General features: G+C 45.1%; 1 long non-coding RNA gene across 2 annotated transcripts; it reads left to right on the top strand.

Annotated features, from left to right (window-relative positions):
• Positions 1 to 303: 303 nt before the first annotated feature.
• Positions 304 to 12,354, top strand: LOC143828833 (uncharacterized). 2 transcript variants are annotated; one of them, XR_013227920.1, is made up of 4 exons: positions 304 to 382; positions 1,507 to 1,620; positions 8,864 to 9,025; positions 11,219 to 12,354. It is a non-coding gene; the product is annotated as an uncharacterized LOC143828833 (long non-coding RNA). The 2 variants fall into 2 exon arrangements; XR_013227919.1 differs by having other exon boundaries at positions 8,811 to 9,025.
• The last annotated feature ends 816 nt before the right edge of the window (positions 12,355 to 13,170 follow it).

The following is a 13,170-nucleotide window of genomic DNA, read 5'->3' as shown; positions in this document are numbered from 1 at the left end:
AACTCTCTCCCACCTACTCTCAACTTCGTCCCCAAAGACTCCAGGTATTTCCCAACCCATAGCTGGCAATCCTAGCTGTTGTAGATAATAAAACCCAAATGCCTTCTATCAGGCCCGGCATCTTGAAAGGCTCCCTTTTTCTGTCCTTCTTTAAGATTGACTGCCTGCTCCGTAAAGTGCCCAGCTGGCTGCAATTAGCACCTGGCTGAGAGTTGCTCTGCTGTTATAGCTCAAGGCCAGTTTGCCGTCCTGGATAATTGTTGACGGGTAGAACCTGAGGATTTAGTTTTGGAGGGATGGGGGGGGGGGTGAGTGAAAAAGGTGAAGTCACATCCTCCAGGTTTCCATTGCATGGGGCAACTGGCTGGTTCTGAATGACTGCGTAAGTTGAAAAGGTTAGAAGTCTGGGCCTGTGGGAAGGGAGCTAGAGGCTGCCTTGGGTTTTATATGTGAATGCCGAAGGAGTGTACAGGAGAGAACGGCTTTTTGTAGGAAGATGAAGTTTGTGCTGCCTGTCTGACCCAAGAGTCAGTAATGAGCAGGCTAGATTCAAGTGGGTAGCTGTGTTGGTCTGTCTGAAGCAGCACAACAAGATCAGAGTCCAGTGGCAACTTTAAGACCAACAAAGATTTATTCAAGGCGTGAGCTTAGCTCACGCCTTGAATAAATCTTTGTTGGTCTTAAAAGTGCCACTGGACTCTGATTTTGTAATGAGCAGGCTGTGAGCTAGCTTTTATTGCTTTGTGTGTGGCATGCCTACTGGATGGGGGATACACTTCTAGGTAACACTGTGTGTGAACGAGACCTTGGGGTACTTGTGGATTGTAAACTAAACATGAGCAGACAGTGTGATGCAGCGGTAAAAAAGGCAAATGCCATTTTGGGCTGTATCAACAGGGGCATCACATCAAAATCACAAGACGTCATAGTCCCGTTGTATACGGCACTGGTCAGACCACACCTGGAGTACTGTGTGCAGTTCTGGAGGCCTCACTTCAAGAAAGACGTAGATAAAATTGAAAGGGTACAGAGGAGAGCGACGAGGATGATCTGGGGCCAAGGGACCAAGCCCTATGAAGATAGGTTGAGGGACTTGGGAATGTTCAGCCTGGAGAAAAGGAGGTTGAGAGGGGACATGATAGCCCTCTTTAAGTATTTGAAAGGTTGTCACTTGGAGGAGGGCAGGATGCTGTTTCCATTGGCTGCAAAGGACACGTAGTAATGGGTTTAAACTACAAGTACAACGATATAGGCTAGATATCAGGGAAAAAAATTTCAGTCAGAGTAGTTCAGCAGTGGAATAGGCTGCCTAAGGAGGTGGTGAGCTCCCCCTCACTGGCAGTCTTCAAGCTTTAGGATGCTTAGGGCTGATCCTGCGTAGAGCAGGGGGTTGGACTAGATGGCCTGTATGGCCCCTTCCAACTCTATGATTCTATGCCTTGAGAGTTTGTGCTATATTGAATACAAAATTGCATGTTACCCCTTTCTTCCGATTCCTTATAACAGAATTTTTAATACCTTCATTGAAGTCTAGTCTATTTGCACACTCTGCCCTGGGGACCCAGCAGACCAGTTCCTAGACATCTGCCTTACAATGAATTGGACCCTTGCTTGATCAAGGTGAGTATTGTCTGTGCTTCTCGTGGGTTCATGGGGAGGTCTTTCATATCACCAGCTTCCTGGTTCTTTTAACTGGTGAAGCCTGGGACATTCTACCTGCAAAGCAAGTGCCCTACCACTGAGCTGTGGCTTTTTCCATGGGCAAGTATTTTTTTATCATTATCCAAATGTATTTCCTCTCCTCAAAAAAAACTCCCTTGTTATTGACCAATAATATCATCAGCCGCCAGAAGCCACTTCTCCAAAATAGGAAGGAGGGGGGAATCGGCCCCACAACCTCAGACTAGCTTGAAGTGTGCCTGCACACTTAAGCCCATACCATGGATAAAGGTTTGTTGGTCTTAAAGGTGCTAAAAGGTAAAGGTATCCCCTGTGCAAGCACCGGGTCATGTCTGACCCTTGGGGTGAGGCCCTCTAGCGTTTTCATGGCAGACTCAATACGGGGTGCTTTGCCAGTGCCTTCCCCAGTCATTACCATTTACCCCCCAGCTTGCTGGGTCCTCATTTTACCGACCTTGGAAGGATGGAAGGCTGAGTCAACCTTGAGCTAGCTGCTGGGACTGAACTCCCAGCCTCATGGGCAGAGCTTTCAGACTGCATGTCTGCTGCCTTACCACTCTGCGCCACAAGAGGCTCTCTTAAAGGACTCTAAATTTGTTCTTGCTTGAGAGGAGAAAAGGAGGCGTGAGGCCAAATAGCTAAACAGCTGCTTAGGGCTCCTCTCCAAAAAGCTGGCAGCGCTGAGAAATGTTCACAGGCAGCTTTTGCAAAGTGCCTCCCTCCTTGATTTGGATGATGTAATCAATAAATACCAATAATAGAACATGTTTTCTTAGGATTTCACAGCAGGTGAAAGGGGGGAATAGAATCAATAGATATTATTTTAGCATTGTGATTGCATTATTTTGTTTGCTGGAAAAGGGTCGCCATGGGTAGAGTATAAAAAGATTCATGCATGGAAACATTTTAATATCTTAAAATGAGAAGAATGATGAAGAAATGAAAAACTAAAATCTGAAACTCCCCATAAATGTTCCCAAAATTAAAACAACAAGAAGAACTGGTATTAAAAACGGTTTGTGTGCTCCATCTTTGAATCGATCGTTTTTGTATGGCGCTCAGGATAACATTTCTGGGGTTTCTGCTCTTTTATCATCACAACAACCTGACCGAGTCATAGCCTGAGGGTGACCCAACACTCCCAGGGGAAGAAGGGGGCACATGCGATTGGGTTGCCAACCTCCAGGTCGTGGCTGGAGATCTCACATGATTACGATTGACAATCAAAATCAGTCCCCCCGGAGACACTGGCTGCTTGGAAGGGTGGGCTCGATGGCATTCTATTCTGCTGAAGTCTCCAAACGCTTCCCTCCCCAAACTCCACCCCCCCCAAATCCCCAGGTAATTTCTCAACCAAGAGCTGACAACCCTATACCCAGATGTCCCCAAGATATGTCCTCACTCTGTGCTGTAGGCTTGCCAGATCTCTGGTATCCAAAATCCTGAGGGCAGGGCTTGTTCAAGCCACACTCAAGAAGAAGAAAAAGACAACGAAGACGAGGAAGGGGCAGAGAGGAGAAGAAGAATTGGTTCTTATATGCCGCTTTTCTCTACTCGGAGTCTCAAAGCAGCTTACAGTCGCCTTCCCTTTCCTCTCCCTACAACAAACACCTGTGAGGTAGGTGAGGCTGAGAGAGCCCTGATATTACTGAAGAAGAAGAGTTGGTTCTTATATGCCACTTTTCTGTACCCGAAGGAATCTCAAAGCAGCTTACATTCTTTTAATGGCATTCCATCTCCCAATGGAGCCAGCTTCATGTAGGGGTTAGGAGTGCAGACTTCTAATCTGGTGAGCCGGGTTTCATTCTGTGCTCCCCCACATGCAGCCAGCTGGGTGACCTTGAGCTCACCACAGCACTGATAAAGCTGTTCTGACCGAGCAGTAATATAAGGGCTCTCTCAGCCTCACCCACCTCACAGGGTGTCTGTTGTGGGGAGAGGAAAGGGAAGGCGACTATACGCCACTTTGAGACTCCTTTGGGTAGAGAAAAGTGGCATATAAGAACCAATTCTTCTTTCTTTTTTTCTTTTTCTTTTTCTTCTTCTTCTTTTTCTTTTTCTTCTTATGGAAAAAATAATGGAAAAAATTATACATTTGTTGGCCTTTCCTAACCATGTCTCTAACACTTCCCTAGCCCTAACATTCCCTCTTCAACCACTCTTCAACCGGAACCATAGTTAAGCTAACTCTAGCACTAACTTTAAATTTAAACCCAGTATGAATCCCCATTCTTTTACATATGTATAAAATATTGGGGCGGGGGGGATATATCTGATGGCCTTTCCTAACCATGATTCTAACTCTTCCCTAGACCTAACGCTCCCTCTTAAAGTACCACATCGCAACTAAAACCATACTTAGAATCATAGAATCATAGAGTTGGAAGGGGCCATACAGGCCATCTAGTCCAACCCCCTGCTCAACTCTTACTTAAGCTAACCCTAACTCTAATTTAAAATTTAAACACAGTACGAATCTACATTTTTACATATTTTTACATCTAAAATAATAGAAAAAACATGTGTACATCCAATGGCCTTAGCTAACACTGATGCTAACTCTTCCCTAGCCCTCAGCCTCCCTCTTAAATGGAAAATCTCTAACCAGAACCGTAGTTCAGCTAACTGTAACCCTAACTTTAAGCTTAAACCAATATGAATCCTCATTTTTTTACATAGTTTTAAAATGTAAGACATTGCAAAAAAAATATATGGACATCCAATGGCCTTTCCTAACCATGACTCTAATTCTTCCCTGGCACTAATGCTCCCTTTTAAAGTGACCACCCCCAACCAGAACCATAGCTAAGCTAACCCTGACCCCCAAAATTGAACCCAGTATAAATCCATACTTGAAAAATATTTTATATGTAAAATAATGTAAAAATATTTGTACATCATATGGTTTTATCTAACCATGTCACTAAATATTCCCTGTCCCTAAAGCTCCCTCTTAAGCTGCTACTCCTCAACTATAATGATAATTAAGTAACCCTAACCTTAATTTTAAACTCAAACCCTGTATGAATCTCCATTCCCCCCCCCAATATTTTCAATATGTAAAATAATGGGAAAATATTTGTACATACTTACCTAACCATCTCTTCCCTAGCCTTAGCACTCCCTTTTAAACTGACCACTCCCCATCTGGAACCATAGTTAAGCTAACCCTAACTGTAACCCCCAAAATTAAATCCAGTATAAATCTAAATTAAAACAAATATCTTTACATATAAAATAATGGATAAATATTTATACATCTGATGGCCATTCCTAACCACGTCACTAACTCTTCCCTGGCCCTAATGTTCCCTCTTAAACTGACTCTGTGTTTCTATTTTTACTCTGTGACTGAAGGTTATCTGTCTTGAGGTTCACACATTGTGAGGTAAACATTCTTAGATCATGTATTTGTAATAAGGCTCCCAATCTCCAGGTGGGTAGCTGGGGATCTCCCTCTGTCTGTCTGTCTGTCTCTCAGGAGATCCGAGGACTGTCTGGCAGCCAAGCAAGGGATGCTCCACCCCTCAAAACCTCTGGGTACTTCCCAATCTGGAGGTAGCAAGCAAATCTGAAAATGCACTTAAAATTGGAGGAAGTGAAAGTGGCACCACCATTTATAAAATCTGACAATGAATGTTGTAAACCACCCTGCACCTGCTAGCAGAGAGGGGCAGTCTATAAATATAATATACCTCCATTTTAAATCAATTTACTTACTTCTGTGGATATTTTCTAACATTGTCAAGTCTCTAGGTGTTAAGAAGGCTGGGTTTTTACACTGCAAGCTAATTTTGTTTGCCTCTTTTTTGTGGTTTCCTTCCTTTTCATATTTCTTCATGCCGAGAAAAGAAAGGATTGCTAATGAATTGCAAGCATGGGGTAGGCAGAGATCACTTCACGTGGCCCAAATATCCAGAAACACAACAATGATCAAGTCATGATAGGAAATTGACCCCAAGTGCACATTCCATTTTGAAAGTGTGGGCAAACGGAAATTAATGTGACTTGCTGAAATCTGAAAAGTCATAACCCAGCAGGGTGCATAACACATCAGCTGAAATGTGAAAATTATTCTTTCCCTGAAATCACAGCCTGGCTGAAATGAAAGTGACGTTTCAATTCTTCTAAAACGCAAGTTGTTGGTGTCAAGGAAAGAAAAAAAAAAGATTACTGGCATTTATTAAAATACTGACTGCAACTCAGAACTTGGGTTGTATCTTCAGAACTTCCTGGATTCAGGCTCTTGCCCTAAGAACTTCTTAGCAGACTCACTTAAAATTGCTCCTATGGTTCTCCAGGTAACATTATATCATGTCACCATAGCTGCCTAGTGTCAACTGAACTGCTTCCTTCCGGTCCAGGATGGGAGAGGATGTTGGAGAAGTGCCCTGGGTGGTGTTCCATCAGCTCATTGGCCTCAACCAAACACCTGGTAGAAGAGCTCCATTTTGCAGGACCCTCAGAACTGAGGTAGTTCCTGTAGGACCCACAGCTCTTCTGGGAGCTCCTTCCACCAGGATAGGGGCCAGGCAGGGTGCTAGTAGCTTAGCTCGGTTACTCTAGTGACTTGCACCTCCACAGATGAGTAGGTGTTGAAAATCACTCCCAGATTCCTGGCAGATTGTTTGAGTATCAGTTGCACACCATCTAGGTAGGGTAATTGCACTTCCTCTTCCAGACCCTTTCTACCCAGCCACAGGACCTTGCCTTGGAGGGGTTGAACTTCAGACATCTCTGCTTGATCCATGCCATCACTGCTTCCAAACAAAGCAATGGGGAATGTCATGCAAAGGGGATTCTGAGCAGATTCCAAGGGCTCCAGCAATGTACACGCCCCCTCCCCTCCCCACCCCACCCACTCACCCCAAGCTGCAGCGGTGACCAAGAAGGGAATCCTGGGGCAGTCCTAAGTGATGCACACACAGCAACCGCCCTGCCACTGCCACCCATGCTTTTCTAAAAAGGTAAAGGTAAAGGTATCCCCTGTGCAAGCACCGAGTCATGTCTGACCCTTGGGGTGACGCCCTCTAGCGTTTTCTTGGCAGACTCAATACGGGGTGGTTTGCCAGTGCCTTCCCCAGTCATCACCGTTTACCCCCCAGCAAGCTGGGTACTCATTTTACCGACCTCGGAAGGATGGAAGGCTGAGTCAACCTTGAGCCGGCTGCTGGGATTGAACTCCCAACCTCATGGGCAGACAGATTCAGACAGCATATCGCTGCCTTACCACTCTGCGCCACAAGAGGCTCTACACCCCCTTTTCTACACCCCCTCCAAATGCTGCCTGCATTCACAAAGCCTGAAATTGCTTTGAATCAGAAACCCCGTACACACACACACACACACACACACACACGCAGCAGGGACTCTCCTCTCTATGGGGGAACCCACTCTCCTCATTAATATTCTCCCAAAATTCTTTCAGGATACCTTTCCTTTTCTCTCCCTCAGCCACCCATGGCAGGGACACTGCCCCCCCCCCCCACTTTAACAGCCAGCTGCAGGCTCACCTGCCTTCTCCAATCTTCCAGGGAGGGGGAAAAAAACTGTCTTGCTTGTTACAACATCACATTGTTGTAATGCATTGTAACCTTATTCTTTAAACACCTTGAGGGAGAAGGGGGGGAGGTAAGGGAACATAGAAATGAAAGGGCATAATTAAAAGAAAGGTGCAGGTAGTCTTCCCCTCCCCCTATTTTTTTTTAATCAGGAAGGGAGTAAAATCATGGGAGGCTGCCTCCTTCTGACTCTAATGCGGAAAATATACGGTAAATTACAGCCTGGAAAATGAGCAGAGGAAAGCCCAGATGTAGAAAGCAGAGTGCCAACTTGCATCATCCAATCAAAGTCCAAAGCGAGGCTAAAATGGGGTATGTCTCCTAATATGGAAAAACTCTGTGAGGTATATTAGGCCGAAAGGGAATGACTGGCCCAAGGTCACTCCATGAGCATCAGTGGCAAGCAGGGGAGAGGAACCTGGATCTCCCAGGATGCTGACTCCGTAGTTTTTTATTTTTGTTTGCACCTGATCAGAGCAATGTCATAAAGCTATGTAAAAGATATAGTGGAATCTCTTACAGAAAGCAGATTAAAAGCATTATCTGAGCTGTTGAATGTGTCTTACTTTGTCACAGATCAACAAGGAACCAAAGCAGGCTGAGAAATTAAATGCTAAATGATAGGGAGTTGATGAAATTCACAACAGACTGAAGATGCTCCCCCACTGTTGTCTAGCAAGTCTGCAGTATCGATGAGAAATGTGATTGCTTTGCATTGTCCCGTTAGGATCCAATTATGTGGCATATATTTTAAATTTTGCTTTTTTTTTCTCCCCCTAAGACAGAGTAAGGAGGAATTGGAATGGAAAAATTAATGACTTGCATTACACAACCAGAGAGACTGGAGGCTATGAAGCAAGGAGTTTAAAAGACTATTAGGGCCCCGCTTACTTACAGCATGGAGCACAGATTGCAGCAAGTGTGCTTTGAAATGTTGTCACCTGCTAGGCAGGTATCTTGCTATTCTAGCAGCCATTTGAGAGCAGCTGGCAGGAAAACTACAAAAAAAAAACCCATGCAACTCTCTAGGTGTGATGCTCACACCTAAAACCAGGGGCCCCTTCTGTGTTAAAATGAATTTAGGTCCCAAGAAACCCACTTGATTGGCTGTCTACACACCTGCATCCCTTTATAATAAGACCGCTTTAAGATGAGTGTGACTCCCTGGCTGTGTAAGCAACAGTCGGGAATTAATGGAGGGTTTATCATGAAGTAATAAACCCAGGAATTGGATTCCAGACAATGGAACTGTGATTGCCAAGGCAAACTTGTAATTTTCCGACTGTGAATGTACAGCCCAGGCTGGCATTGATGCAAAATGCATCGTTATTATATACAGCCACGTATTGATAGCTTAGGTACTTGTAGGGTCTGCATCATGGATCAGCTTCTGTTTTTTCTTCTGCATTGGAGTTCCCAGTCCAGAATGTGGCATTAAATCCAGCATTGGGTCTTCAGGTTTGACACGTTACTTTTCCCAGATGAATTTAAATGAGAGGTTAATATTTATGTTTCTGGCTTTTCGCCATACATTACAGCAGTGCTTTTTTTGGTTTTGGTTTTTAAAAGGTGCTGGTCCTCGCAAGAGCCGATTTTCTGTCCCCCACTTTTTACTCCGACAGGGAAAGCAGCAGATGCAGCTTTATTCCAACTCCACTAGTAAACATGCAATTAAAGTGTCGGGCCCAAGCCAGTTTGATGATATACAATTGTTCTGCTCTTTGGAGACTCTAAAAGGCGTGTTGGAGAATCCTCATCCTGGATGTTTTCTGAAGTTAAGCTGGGTAGGGCTTTTTTTTTTTTTACTGCAATACATATGCAAATAATTTTCAAGCATGCAAATTAGCTAATTATATAATTTACATAAAACACCCCTCACAGGCACTGCCACTTGGCAGCTATGAATTAAGCAAATCCAGTCCTGACTCTCTCCCCAGATGTAATTTTTCATCTCCGGTTCTTGTTTCAAAACACGCAGCATTCAACATTGAGTTGTTAGAGTCAGGTTAAAGGCTTTATCAGCAGAAAGAGAAATAAGCATTTCTAGTGGCAGAGTTGAAAGGATTCTTCCGAATGAGGGATTCCACATAAAAGTCGGGCCTTTTGGTGCTGGGAGCTGGCCGCACGCCCTCTCCCCCTTGCCCTCCCCCCATTCTTTCAGCTGATCTGATTGGACCGGCTTCAGATCAAAGGCATGCGTGGCAATGCAGTGAAGGTGGCACATTGCAAAGTGAGCTGCTGATAACAGAGAGCAGCTTAAATAATTGCTCAAGAATCTGCTGGGCAACATGATTAATGATTATGGAAATACAATGACCGGATACCAAAGGAGAGCACGAGATGGCTGATAAAGTAGGCCCTGGTGACCAGCCACGTGCATGGAAAGTCAGAATTGTTTGCTTAAAAGCTTTACTTTTTCACATTCACCTTTCTAGGGGAAGTTGAATGGCAAAAATGTATTGCAGATGTCAGAAGAAAGGTTTCCCCTCTCCTTTTGCCACCAAAATTGGCATCCACATGAGAACATGGAGTGTTTCTTATGATTTTTATTTTATTTACTTGCTAGATTTCTTACCTGCCGCTATCAAAATAATTGTCTTGCGGCAGGTTACAATCTTTCCACTAGAATAATGCCCAAATGTATGCTGCTGATGCATCCACTACCTGTTTGGCCCTTGGAGACATCAGTCGGGGGGACCAATCAGGTAAAGAACACCCCATCCCTGACCACCTCCCTCTTTGCCTTCTACCCACACAAAAAAACTGGCAGTCAGGTGAGCCGGCCACATGGGGTATCTCAGCAGGTAGCCAGGCTGGCGGGAGAGGCCAGCCGGCCAGCCCAGGGAGGCCAGTTCCTCAGCGGTGGCTGCCCAGGTCGGGGGGGGGGGGAGGAAGCCAGGGAGGCCCCACCAATGGTCACCCCCATCCCGAGCAGCCTCGCCAGGTCTCGGAGACCCCTGCATGTGTCGGGAGGTGGGAGTGGCTACAGCCTGTTGTATTTTTCCCACAACAGGCTTTTTTGCTAGTAAAAAGATTTTTTTTTAAACCATGTAAGTTAAAGAGCATGAAGGACAAGCATGCTCCAGCAGCGAGAAAGAAAAGATAAATGAAAGCCACCCCGTATTCTCCCTCATCCCTTCCCTCGCACACCTGCCAGCACCTCAGGGTACAATTCCCAGAGGTGCCAACTATACCCCATAGAGATGGCACTTTAATTTGGGATAAGATAGATCTTAAATATGGAGGAGCCCATCAACCTTCTGCGCCCTGACCTCAACTAAAGACATGGTGGAAGAACATTTTACAGCCCCTGCAGAAGCGTAAGAGCTCCTGCAGGGCCCACAGGTCATTTGGGATTCTGCCAGGTTAGGGCCAGGACCAAAAAGGCCCTGGCCCCAGTTGAGGCCAGGCGAAACTCCTGAGGGCTGGGAATTACCAACAAACTAGTACCTGCAGAGTGCAAAGCCCTGCGGGTAGCATAAAGCAGTAGGTGGTCCTTCAGATATGTGGGTCCCAGAATTCTAAGGGCCTTGTAAGTTAAGACCAAAACCTCAAACTTGACCTAGGCTGCAACTGGCAATCAACGCAGCCTCCTCAGCACTGGCTGGATATGGGCCCTCCAAGATGTTCCTGTGAGCCCTCTGTTCCGGAAGTTATGTTACAGATCATCTGACTGTATTTCTGACTCTGGAAAGGAGATAGTCTTTTGCAGAATTAACCTGGTCTAAGCTCATTGCCCAGGATTGTTTATTTCTTAAATAATAATAAAGTTTTATTTGTACCCTGCCCTTCCGCAGTGCTCAGGGCAGGTAACAGCATTAAAATAACATACAGATTTAAAAATTAAACATTTGCAATCTAGTTAAAATAATTGCCTCTTAAAATAACTTGCCAGATGGGGGGTTTGGCATGGAGTGTTAGTTATGATCCAGCTTTATGCTATTAAAGGTAAGCTGTATCTATCTTTATCTTTATAGCCCATCTTTCCCATAGGAACCCAAGGTGGATTGTTGAACCATCCCAGGAACCAAGTTGGAAGCAGATAATACTACATGAAAGAGAACCAGACGCTGTTACCCCTGAAACTTCCTTCTACTTAAGCGCAAGAAATTCACAGAAACCTGGAATCTAAAATTCAGAAGTGGTTGTTTTTTCTGTTTTAAGAGATCAGGGGAGAATGTCAGTATTTTGCAAACATGTTCAATGGGATTTTACAAGGTTCTTAATGAGAGTATTACTCCCTCAGGCCTTTTCTACTGGCAAGTGAGCATGATGGCAAAAGGCAGGCCAGCAAGTCAATGTTAATATTCAGAACATTACCTTGACACAGGATAATGGCAAGAACAGCAGGCGGTCCATGTCAAAGAAAATTACCTGTTGATCCTAAGATGAAGCACAGTTCCTGTTCTTCGCTGGATAGCTACAAAATGATGTGGAAAATCTTATTTGAACATCCCCTCCCCTGCCCCACGGGGAACTCACTTCCTATCACTAGGCCTGTAAAGTACAACCACTTTTGGCGTTTTCATTTGAGAGGATTCTATTTCATACGCACCAAGTGAATCGTTGCCGAGCCTCGCCATTCCCCAATGAAAACATAAACCTACAATGAAAGGCAGTATAAGAGGGGAGAATGCGAGGAGGCAGTTTTATGGCCCTAAACAATGGCCAAAAGCCTGCCAGAAGAAGGCAAATCATTTCATAACAGCCGAAAATTTGTTACAGTGGCCTTTATGGTTTGATAGAGAGGGATGGACAATTACGTTCCCGTTTTCATTTGTGTTGGACCTATCACTGATCTACAGGTGGATGGCAGGGTACTTTAAGGGCAATACCCAGGGTTGCTGAGAGACTCCATGTCCCCCCGACAAAGAAGTCATCTGGACTTGCCCGCATATGACCCCAAGCCAAATCAACTCTGGTAACAAATTACTGAGCTGGCTGTAACCACCCATCTATAATCCCCACTTGTCTTCCCATTTATGACAGGCACAATTCATCAGGAAATAAAACCTGGAATCTCAGAATTGGCTAGACCCGAACTGAGCTCTTCACACTCAGACTGGGAGAAAGAAAAATGCCCCCCACATGGATTTTTCCTCTCACCTCGAATCGGGCAATAAAAGCTCTTATTATTATATGGGTGTGTTAAAACCTTGGTACAAACATGTAAACCCCAAAATAGGAAAAGCTCCAGTAATCCCAAATAAACCAGGAGAGAAACTTCAGGAGGAAGCAAAAAAAGGTTATTGCATATAAAGGTAAAGGTATCCCCTGTGCAAGCACAGAGTCATGTCTGACCCTTGGGTGTTTTCATGGCAGACTCAATACGGGGTGGTTTGCCAGTGCCTTCCCCAGTCATTACCATTTACCCCCCAGCAAGCTGGGTACTCATTTTAGCGACCTCGGAAGGATGGAAGGCTGAGTCAACCTGGAGCCTTCGAGGGGGATCAAACTCCCAACCTCATGGACAGAGAGCTTCAGACAGCATTTCTGCTACTTACCCCTCTGCGCCACAAGATGCTGTTTGTGTATAGTTATTGCGTATAGTTGCCTTTAAATCATAAATATGGTTGCGGCATAATTAGAATGGTTTGTTTTAATGAAAAGCAAAAACATGGAAGCTCACAGGGCATAAGCACAGAGACACACGTTCTGGTGTAGGGCATGGGGCTATTTCCCCACACAACCTCTGGATCCTGCTCGTGGCCCAGCTTTTCCATAGACCAGCTGGACGCATTCCTGCAAGGCAAAAACATGGCAGTAAGCAGGGATTGTGGACTCCCCTCTGCTGGCATCCTCCAAGGACTTCCACAGCCTTCGGTTGGCCAACATCCACCGGGGACCGTCAGCTGGCCTCCACGGACTTCCACCTGCGAATGGCCACTGGCTCCCATTCATTCATCATCCATTCACGCCAATGTGCCAC

The sequence above is a fragment of the Paroedura picta genome, chromosome 2, assembly GCF_049243985.1.
Source record: "Paroedura picta isolate Pp20150507F chromosome 2, Ppicta_v3.0, whole genome shotgun sequence".
Classification (NCBI taxonomy): domain Eukaryota; kingdom Metazoa; phylum Chordata; class Lepidosauria; order Squamata; family Gekkonidae; genus Paroedura; species Paroedura picta.
The sequence above is the reverse complement of the archived record's forward strand: the minus strand, read 5'-3'. Positions and strand labels throughout refer to the sequence as shown.